Genomic DNA, 12,209 nt, shown 5'->3' with positions numbered 1-12,209 from the left:
TGCTGCAGTAGATAGATTATTTATTCGATCGAAATTCATAATGTATTTATTTTCATATCTAAATAAAACATTTTGACCACGAAAGCGGCTGGTTACATACATTATTACAAATTGCGGTTTACTGTTTACTACTTCGTTGTTGCTTTCTCAATAAATCTTTGTTTTTCCTCTGGGACATAAATCCACTTCGACCACCCAATGACTCTTTACTTGGTTTAGCAAGGTTTCGCCTGATACTGTAATTTTTAGTAACACTCGATGCTGGAATGGAAATCTTTCAAAAGTTCTTTAAACTGTAATAAGCGAAATAAGTCATCGAACTTCCCCAGGAGCATTTCCAGCATCCTTCGGAAGTTTCCGAGCGTCTGTTCTTCATGTTAGGGGTGGCCTGATCATCGTCTTGTACTAGCGTAGGCTTCAAAACAGAGTTGGTAATCCGGCAAGACGGGGTAAGGACCAGAGGTGGTAAATGTAGCTTTAATGTAGCCCCAATGATGGTTTGAAAAAGCAAACTCATTGGGATTGCATTGATCATGACATAACGAACAGGATAACATTAACAGCAATAACAAAAACAACAGTTCCTACCAGTTCCACATCAGAAATCATGGCAACCCCCGTTTTCTTCCACCTGATCGAGAGCTGCTTTCAGCAGCAAAAAATGTCTTCAACAAACCACCGGTTAATTATCAACCTACGATGCAGTTTGAAAAAAGGGAAACTATAAACCCGTACCCAGTAAGCGGTCTTCAGAATTCACATGGTATGGCTCCGGGGAATTCTTCCTCTACATCGTGTCAGCCGTGCACATGTAGACATGCGTGTTTTCGGCACCACTGACGCACTCACCTGAGGTAGAATATGACAACATAGCTGAGCCCGAGGATCATGGCATCTCACATAACTTGAGGGATTTCGGACAGGATGCAGCCACTTCACCCCCTGACCAGCACGATGTAAGTGACCATGTCGCTAGTTTATCAAGTAGCTCTTTTTTAAGTGAAACTACAGTCTATTGCCAAAATTTTAACCGTATGCGTAGTGCGTATAAAATAAATGAAATTCAAAATAAAATAAGCGGATGCACATATGATATAATAATTGGAACAGAAACTAGTTGGTCTGATAGTATTAATAGCGAAGAGGTCTTTGGTAGTAAATATTGTGTTTTTCGATGTGACCGCGATTTATCATTATCAGGTAAAAAATCAGGTGGTGGTGTACTTATTGCTGTGAATGCTACATTTCAAGCTGAAAAAATTGTTAGTGAAAGCCAAAAAGAATTTGAAGATGTGTGGGTTAAAATTTTAATAAACGGCGAAGAACATCTTTTCGCTTCTGTCTACTTTCCTCCACACTTTTCCAAAAAACCAGCTTACGAAAAGTTTTTCACTGCTGCAGAACTGAAAATTCAAAGAGAAGATCCGAGAACCAAAATTCATATTTATGGAGATTTTAACCAGAATACTGTTAATTTTATACAGGATAGTGATAATGATTCTCTGTTGTTACCAATTGTAGGAGAAAACGATACTTTGCAATTCATCTTTGATAAAAGCAGCCACTTGGGACTTCATCAAATTAACCATGTTCGTAACCAGCTCAATTCCTATTTGGATCTTATGTTTACTAATTGTACAGAAGATTTTTGTATTGTAGAAGCAGCAGTTCCATTATGGAAGAATGAAAAATTTCATACGGCATTTGAATACTCAGTGTTCACAGACTCGCATCGTTCACGCCCAAGCGTTGTTGATTTTGAATTAGTTTATGATTTTAAAAATGCAAATGTTCCTGAATTTAACAACAGACTGAATAACATAAGTTGGCAAAACCTTTTAAAAGATGAAAACAACATGGACAAGGCTGTTGACATATTTTATACTAACTTATACAATATTATTGAAGAATTCGTTCCTAAAAGACAAAAGAGAATAGTGAACAGCACCAAATATCCTGTGTGGTATACACAAGAAATCAGAAATATTAAAAACAGGAAGCAAAAAGCACACAAGGCGTATAAAAAGTTTAAAACGTCACAAAATTTAGAAAAATACGTTGAAATTTGCGGAGCACTTGAGGCAGAAATATCGTCAGCATATGAGAATTACAATTCAAGAGTAGAGAACAATATAAAATCAGATCCCAAAACGTTCTTTAACTTCGCGAACGAAAAAATGAAGTCATGTACATTCCCATCACGCATGCAGTTTGAAGAGTGTGATAGCACTGATAGTGAGGATATTTGTAACCTATTTGCTCGTTTTTTCCAAAACACATATAAGAAATCCAGTAATGCTCTCGATTTGAACTATTTTTCTTACCTACATGAAGGGGAAAATGACGTATCAGTTAAAAATATCACTGTTAAAGAAATTTTTATGACTTTTGAAAGTCTCGATGCTGGCAAAGGACCTGGTCCTAATGAAATACCTCCATTTTTATTGAAAAAAATAGCAACAAGTTTTGTTAAACCATTGTTTTGGCTTTACAATTTATCTCTCAAAACAGGTGATTTTCCAAAAATTTGGAAGAAATCATTTTTAGTTCCAATATTTAAATCTGGCAAACGGTCAGATATTAAAAACTATAGAGGTATTGCAATTATGTCATGCATTCCTAAAATGTTTGAAGCAATTGTTAACCAGAAAATATTTAACCAGGTTAAGCATCGCATTTCAAATAATCAACATGGTTTTTTTAAAGGTCGGTCAACGTCTACTAATCTGTTGGAATTTGTAAACTTTTCTATTGAAGCAATGGATAGAGGTAATACCGTTGAAACCTTATACACTGACTTTAGTAAGGCCTTTGACAGAGTAGACATTCCCTTACTTCTTTTTAAATTAAAACGTTTAGGTATGACAAGTACACTTTTAAAATGGATTGGATCATACTTGACAGAAAGAACACAGATGGTCCGCTTTAAAGGAAAAATATCTTCGCCAGTTAATGTTACCTCGGGAGTTCCACAGGGATCTCATTTAGGTCCTTTATTATTTATTTTATTTGTGGATGACGTGAAGTTTGTGTTAAATCGTTTAAATGTGCTCATATATGCTGACGATATGAAACTGTACATGGAAATCTTTGACAATTCTGATTTGCTACATTTTAAAAATGAAATTGATGTTTTCTACAACTGGTGCGTTAAAAGTCTGCTGGATATTAATGTTAAAAAATGCAATATTATATCATATTCCAGAAAAAACACTACTCTAGATTTTACATGTACTCTAGGAAACCAGCTGGTTGTAAGGTGCGATAAAATTAGGGACTTAGGAGTAATTCTTGACTCGAAGTTGACATTTGTAGATCATGTGAATACCACAATTCACAAAGCAAATAATATGTTGGGATTCATAAAAAGATTTAGTTATCATTTTAAAGACCCATATACCATCAAAACACTTTACATAGCTTACGTGAGATCAATTCTCGAATACTGCAGTGTGGTTTGGGCTCCATACCATGAAACTTATATAAATCGTATGGAATCAGTTCAAAAACAGTTTTTGTTATTTGCTCTTAGGAAACTAGGCTGGACCTCTTTTCCCCTTCCTTCTTATGAGTCCCGTTGCATGTTGATAAACATTGAAACACTTAAGAAACGAAGAGAAATTTCCATGATTTCCTTTGTCAATGATATTATCTCACAACGCGTAAATTCAGAAAAAATATTAGCAAGATTAAATTTTTACGTACCATCACGCATGTTAAGAACTCGAAATGTATTTCAACTGTCACCTCACAGAACGAATTATGGTAAAAATGGACCAATTAATAGAATGATGAGAGTGTATAATAATTATTGTGAGCATATAGATCTAACGATGTCTAAAGATACAGTAAGGAGAACACTAACTGCTAGGATTTCATCTCGTTAAGTTTAAAACAATTTTTATTTTTTAGATATTTGTATATGCAGTTTACATTTGCTGACAATTTCAAATAAAACCTATGTTTTAAAATAGCATGTAAGGCAACAGCACTATTGTAAAACGGTCTACACTGATTGACGACAAATAAATAAAAACTAATAAAAAGCCTAAAAATCTATACCAATACTCAGACATAAATATAAGTCTGCAACTGTTTCCTGTGTGTAAATGCATAGAAGAAGAACATGACAGTTACGTTCATGAATGGAAAGTGTGTTTTCAAAAAATGAAAAATAAAGGTTCAACGTTTAGTTTTCTTTATAACTAGGGGAAATGGATGTAATGTCGACCTAAATGCCCCTAATTCAGCAATCGACTAAATTTTCAATAGCGACCGAAATATCCATTAGTACCGTCCCAATGACGCATTCATCTAGATAAAATTGATAAATAGCATATTTTAAGCGATGGGCCCAATCTTAGATCCATATGCCAACATTAGAGGCATTTCCCCTATCTGATTTCATCGTACAATGGTGTGTAGTGTTTACACGATCATGTTTCTAATTCTAATGTATTGTAAATATAATTGAAAGCATTTGAAAAGTAAGATTCTAGTGTTTTGTACTTCTAAAAACATTAGTAAACATCTACATTTGAAAACATTCAAACAACGTTTACTTTAAACGTTTTGTACATCTGAAAACATCAGAAAACAACAAACAGGAAGTACAATTGAAAACATCCGAACAACGTTTAGTTTTAACGTTGTGTACATCCGAAAACATCCAAAAAACGTTTGGTTCTAACATCAGGAAACTTCTACATTGAAAAACATCAGAAAACATTTACATATAAAAACATTTAAACAACGTTTAGTTCTAACGTTTTTTACATCCGAAAACATCCGAAAACGTTTGGTTCTAACATCGGGAAACATCTACATTAGAAAACATCAGAAAACGTTTAGTTCTAACGTAATGTACATCAGAAAACATCCTTAAAACGTTTGGTTCTAATGTCAAGAGATTGAAATTTTTGACGTCAGACCGACATTAGAATGGTAAAATTTTGTTCCAAAATTTCTGATGTATACACCATGTTACGTTGCTTAAATACAACTAAATCATAATGTTTTCTAATGTTTGACATCAGGCATACATTTGATTTCGATGCTGATGTAGACATCAAAATCAAACGTTGGGCTAATGTAAATTTCTATTCGGGAAGTTCAGAAGGATCTAGGCACTTAAGGTGATTCCTTGTAAAGTCCACAAATGGCCGCCACATAGGCTATAAATGCACTTCCACCTCGAATTCTGAATTACACAAAACTCGGAAATTAGAGTTCCATTTCACCTGAAATTGCTACTGCATGTATGCTGCAGTGCAGCAAACGTGGAGTAACAGTTTCAATGTATTACGTGTCGTGAAAGCTGATATATGTGCACTTAAAGTTTCGAAGTGGTAGCGAGATTAGGGATCTCACAGCGAACCACCTTAAAGCAAAATCAAAAAAGGCGTTTGCTCAGAATGCCAAAATAAGTGTTTTGACCAATGTTGGCTCAAATCGGTGACATCGACCACAACTTTTTTAAATTCTGTACCCACTTGAGTTGAAATGACCCATATGCTACACTCGTGGTGAAAAGTGACATTTCGAAAGTTATTTTCTATGTTAGAAAATCCTTTCGACGCTGTCGATCGACAGGTTTACGAGAAGAACTTAGCCAAGGTTGTTAAAATTTAACATCTTGTCTGTCAGAAGTAACCACTTTCGGATAGCAGGGTTCATCGATAACTTTCCATCTGTCAAATTTTAACCAAAAGTTAATCCACCAAATGGTTGGGAGCCTTAGTACACAGCAAAAAAAAAATCATTATTTCATACATCAGCTTGAATTACATTGATCGATATTACATTTTTTTTGCTGTGTAGGGCGGAAATTAGATTCAAAACTCCCTTTTCCTTCTTCAAGCCGATTTTTTCCTTGATTTGTTTTCCGTACTGAGTACCAATGCTACCGACGCCAGGGAGGCAGCTCCTACACCTGGACCCTACCTATCGACCCATCAACTCAAGGACCGAGGACCAACGGCCGAAGGAAGGCGTGGTCAGAGATTTTATGCCTCAGAACATCCCAGCGGTGCTGACTGGGATTGAACCTAGGCCTTTTGTGGTGAGAGGCAAATAAGCTTACCATTACATCACCGGCGCCACTATTGGAAATAGATGTCCAGCATCTTTTTTAAATCTAAGATGGCAGCCTTTGGTTTGAAAAAAAAAGAGTGGTGTGGAGTCAATCGAAATGGTAAATAAATCAAACTGGTGCTGTCAGTGGCGTCTCGTAACCAAACTTTTTACCTGTGCACCAACTTTCAAAAACAGATTTAATGCCATATTCATACTCGAATCGGTTGAAAAATACACTTAATCTTCTAGTTTACTCGATATCCATCCATTGCAAACAATATTTTGATAATTGTTTATGTTTTGAGAGTTGGGGCACAGGTAGATTGAGGTTAAGGAAACGCCACTGGGTGCTGTCAAAAATCCAGGGATGAGGAATAACCACGGGGGCAACAATCACGAATTTCGGCGGAGCTCACATCAATGTGATGAATATAGTGGGTGAGGATGACTGCAACAGAATACTCTTTCTAGCATTCAGCACTGCGATGCAAGTGTGAAAGAGTTAGCTCTTTTGTTATGTCGTACTTCCGTCAGTTTTACCAGAATCAATGTTATAATAAGAGTCCCGCCAAGAGTGAAGCCAAAAGTACCAATCGAACTGTCAAGCGGGGTACCAAACAAGCAAAGTAAATAAACATTATTGTTCCTACAGCCAGTGAACTACAAGTATTGCATTCATTACTGACAATATTTTAGTAATTTTAGATGAAAAACATTTCTTCGCTTTATTCAGTACATTGTGGTATTTATAAGTTATACCAATCACTTGTTTGAACATTTTTCAGGTTCTATAATCGTTTTTGTCTCCCAGAAGCTCCGTTATCGACATGAAATTTTTCACTTCTCAATGAAAGTCATCCGATGCTAACGCAAAAAAATCTGGTTGCCGTTTACTCTGACGAAAAATAAATCACAAACAGTGCTGCTTGTTCGCAACATTTTCTCTTAGCGGGACTCTTATTATAACATCGACTCTGAGTTTTACCACTGTCAGAATGATAAATAATATTGAATTCTGGTCTTAGAGTTACCTCTATGGTATTATCAGTTGACATGGTGGTAGCATCGAGATAACTCTAAGACCAGAAGGTCCCGTAGAAACGTTCTCAACTTTTTGGCTCAGCTCTGGTACTATCGTCGGTCCCAAGCTAATCGATCCACCCCTCGAAACATAGGGAAATCAAAGGGGGGAGGTGGCTGTCAAATACGAACAATCGTCGCCTACCTCGCATAACTGGTTCAAACGTAAACAAACCATAAGAAACCTACTAGGTTTGTTTACGTTTGGAACCAATTTCATACACGAATGATCAGTAGGCTGATTTGACCGAGGGGGGCGACACATCTAAATCTCAAGTTTAGATTCTCAACAAATCTCACACTAGCGAATCAGTCTTCGAAAAATCTTCTTTCATTTATCGCATCTACTTGCATCGAGCATCATCTTTTTGCAGGAAATCTTCAGAATCGTCATCAATCTTCTTTCTATCAACTCAGCGTGCGCGCAGCTAGCCACAGCAAAACATAATCTTTTCTGCATCGTACACACAAAAAACGAAAATTGTATTAGTAAAAATATTGTACTTTCAATTTAAAAGTATTCAAAAATTTGTTATACTAACTATGAAAATATTTAATACACCAAGGTTTTTTTCAAACCAAAAGTAAATGTTTTGATTTTAACTTGTAGTTTTAAAAGTGCAAATTTTCAAATCGAATATAGTTGAACTGTCAAAACACCTACTTCGTGAAGAGATTTCTACTCATTCTTGGGTAGGTTAATAATAACGTGAGTGTAGAAAAGCAGGTGGTGAAAATGCCAAAATTTTCAACTATTTGTTAATAAGAGATTATTATCGCAAAAAGTGTCCCAATCCGGACTTTTAGTGCTCGGAAAAAGATGTCCGCATACTTCCGAACTCGTGTAGTATGGAACGAGGTATGGAATCCTTTGTCGAGCAATATAATATGCTGTCGAAAAAGTTGAAGCAGAAGGAGGAAACCAATAGGTGAAAGCCATTCGATGTAGCGACTGGGAATTTTGATACAGCCGCTCAGCCCAGTTACTAAGAGGATTCCAGGAGTACCGGGAAAATTATTACTTAGTTGAGCGATATTGCCACCGGCTGGCCACTTGCTTGCCCTGAACTGAAAGTGGTGGTACAACCGAGTCTATCTGGAGCAGCCACGAATAGGAACTGATGGCGACCACAGGGAATCATTCGGTTTAATGATTATGGTACGTATGAACAACTTGTTTATACTTAAATGACAATATTTGCCCTAATGACTACTTTCTAACTGTTCTTTCATAGTGTTTCTATCCTGATACCTGGTTATTGTCACTGGTTCTTGGCGACTTGGAAGTTTGTGCTCTGGTGCAGGTGATTGAATCGATGCACGATCTCAAACCGGAGTCTTCACCGCTTGTACCTGCGCAATCTGAGTTTGGAGATTCTTAACAGTTTGTTCACAAAAACGAGAAATACTAAATAATAAAGCTACTTTCGGTTTTTCCTTTCGAATAATGAAAACTTTAAATTTTATATTCAATAGAATTTAAAATGAAAACTTTTATAGGGGAAAAGTTGGCTTCGGCAATACCTTAACCTATTATCGTCAGGGGGGTAAACAACGTCCTTGAGAGCTCAATTTTGGCATGTGGATACATTGTGTTCCAGAGCAACTATTGGCCAAATTTTAGTGCTCTAGGACTTTGTTTACCCCCCTGACGATAATAGGTTAAGGTATTGCCGAAGCCAACATTTCCGCTATTTAAATTGAAAATATTTCCTTCATTTGGTAATTAAAATGACACATGTTATTTCAAATAAACCAGACTTTAACCTCAAGTTTTGATTTGGAATAAAAAGTTCTTCGCTTTTAATTTCAACACTGCCAAACTTTTCATTTGACAGTAGTACAATTTATTTTGAAATTTTTAACTTTTAAAAGCAATGATCGGGAAACTTTTGATTTGACAGTTGGTTGACTTTCATTTTGAAAGCTAACAGCTTTCTACCAAAAAGAACCAACGCAAACTTTCAATTTCACCAATGGTTTTTTTAATCTTAGCAACGAATTTTCTTTGTGTGTAGATAGAGTCGTCCCCCTCGGATTTGACAGCACGTTCCTCCTCAGAGGGAAATCGACGAACCCTTCATTTTATCTGTCAAACTTTCATAGCGAATCAAAATGAGCGTTGTTGAACAATAGACATCCGTTCCTGTTCCGCTGGAAGTACCGCCAAGCTTCATTCACTTAACAATTAATTAGTGAGCATATCACAATCCTTTTTCAGAAACATTCCTGGATAATTTTATGATCATTTCCTTGGTCAGCTTCAAGGTCAGAAAATTCGAATATTCAGGAATCAAGGCGATAAATACCGTGCCGAAGTAGTATGCCCAATTTGCAGCTGTGAGGGAAAACCGACGAAATCATCGTTGACCATGGACCGCACTGGCAGTTGGCAAATATTTGGTTTCATGCGACACTGCAATTCTGTCCATCTTGGATTGTCTCAATCTTCAAAGCCAAAATTTGTTCACAAAACCGTATATTTCAAACATTTACATTTTTTCTTAGCCTTCTCTTTAGCCTTATAAATTTTTGAATCCGTGATTTTTGACACTAATACATAACAGGAGCCACAAACGTTGACTTTATTATGTGTAACCAGGCTTGGGAATTGTCAACCTCATGACGATAAACTATGTAACAACGACAACAAAAAAAAAGTCAACGCTCATCTGACAAGCACGATGCAACAAAATTCTGCTTGAAAGACTGATCTAGTGGGCTGTCTCTCGACGAAACATTTTCTATTCTTGTCTTTCTCTCATTTGGTCACGAAACATCTGTTGCGTGACGTTTTCCAGAATGACTTAGTTGTTTCACGTACGTCGGACGACAAGATTGACGGAAACTGTCGACATGGTTATTGACGAAAAAAGTCTGTCATGTAATTCTTCCATTCTGTCGCGACAAAACTGCCGCTGGTCGTTTTCTAATAAATGGATGTCGCTTTGGATGCGAGCAGGGGCCTGGCTAGCGGCCATGTTTTTGATGCTATCATCTACTCTTGTCTTTCTGCTTATAACACGATTTTTCGTCCCTTTCCACCATGCATACGTCAGGCGGGCCGTATTTAAATAAGGCCCGAGATGTTGCCTACTGTCAAACGTATAGGATTGATATAGGGTTGCCAGCCCCCTGGATGCGAGACATAACAAGATAGAAATAACTGGAATTGTGTTGTTTTGACGTGATTTCACCTCTGACTCGAAGAAGGTAGCTTGAATCTTGGCGCTGAGCTTCGTGTTTGCAGTGATGGGTATTTTTGGAACGGACAGAACTGAAAGCTGCCAAAAATCGATGTTTGGAATCGTAGATGGCGGCGTCCGGTTTAAAAAAAAAGTGGGAAATACTGCCAAATACCATTCAATATGTATATTTTTGGAATCGGGATGACCTCTAGAGACCAAATATCGATATGCAGCGCCATCTTGAAATCCAAGATGGCGGCTTCCAATTTCAGAAAAAGTGGGAAATACTGCCAAATACCCATCAATATGTATATTTTTGGAATCGGGGTGACCTCTAGGGTCAAAAATCGATATCCAGCGCCATCTTGAAATCCAATATGGCGGCTTCCGATTTCAGAAAAAGTAGGGAATACTGCCAAATACCCTTCAATATGTATATTTTCGGAATCGGGATGACGTCAAGAGACCGAAAATCGATGTCCAGCGCCATCTTGAAATCCAAGATGGCGGCTTCCAATTTCAGAAAAAGTAGGAAATACTGCCAAATACACTTCAATATGTATATTTTTGGAATTGGGATGACGTCTCGAGACCAAAAATCGATATCCAGCGCCACCTTGAAATCCAAGATGGCGGCTTCCGATTTCAGAAAAAGTGGGAAATACTGCCAAATACCCTTCAATATGTATATTTTCGGAATCGGGATGACCTCTAGAGACCAAATATCGATATGCAGCGCCATCTTGAAACCCAAGATGGCGGCTTCCAATTTCAGAAAAAGTGGGAAATACTGCCAATTACCCATTAATATGTATATTTTTGGAATCGGGATGACCTCTAGGAACCAAAAATCGATATCCAGCGCCATCTTGAAATCCAATATGGCGGCTTCCGATTTCAGAAAAAGTAGGAAATACTGCCAAATACCCTTCAATATGTATATTTTCGGAATCGGGATGACGTCTCGAGACCAAATATAGATTCCAGCGCCATCTTGAAATCCAAGATGGCGGCTTCCAATTTCAGAAAAAAGTGGGAAATACTGCCAAATACACTTCAATATGTATATTTTTGGAATTGGGATGACGTCTCGAGACCAAAAATCTATATCCAGCGCCACCTTGAAATCCAAGATGGCGGCTTCCGATTTCAGAAAAAGTGGGAAATACTGCCAAATACCCTTCAATATGTATATTTTTGGAATCGGGATGTCCCCTAGAGACCAAATATCGATATGCAGCGCCATCTTGAAACCCAAGATGGCGGCTTCCAATTTCAGAAAAAGTGGGAAATACTGCCAATTACCCATTAATATGTATATTTTTGGAATCGGGATGACCTCTAGGAACCAAAAATCGATATCCAGCGCCATCTTGAAATCCAATATGGCGGCTTCCGATTTCAGAAAAAGTAGGAAATACTGCCAAATACCCTTCAATATGTATATTTTTGGAATTGGGATGACCTCTAGAGACCAAATATCGATATGCAGCGCCATCTTGAAATCCAAGATGGCGGCTTCCAATTTCAGAAAAAGTGGGAAATACTGCCAAATACACTTCAATATGTATATTTTTGGAATTGGGATGACGTCTCGAGACCAAAAATCGATATCCAGCGCCACCTTGAAATCCAAGATGGCGGCTTCCGATTTCAGAAAAAGTGGGATATACTGCCAAATACCCTTCAATATGTATACTTTCGGAATCGGGATGACGTCAAGAGACCGAAAATCGATGTCCAGCGCCATCTGGAAATCAAAGATGGCGGCTGCCGATTTCAGAAAAAAGTGGGAAATACTACCAAATACCCTTCAATATGTATATTTTTGGAATCGGGATGACCTCTAGAGACCAAATATCGATA

This window comes from Ochlerotatus camptorhynchus, unplaced genomic scaffold (genome assembly GCF_037179485.1).
Source record: "Ochlerotatus camptorhynchus isolate MF236.1 unplaced genomic scaffold, CSIRO-AGI_Acam_v1.1 ptg000066l, whole genome shotgun sequence".
Taxonomy (NCBI): Eukaryota; Metazoa; Arthropoda; class Insecta; order Diptera; family Culicidae; genus Ochlerotatus; species Ochlerotatus camptorhynchus.
The sequence above is the reverse complement of the archived record's forward strand: the minus strand, read 5'-3'. Positions refer to the sequence as shown.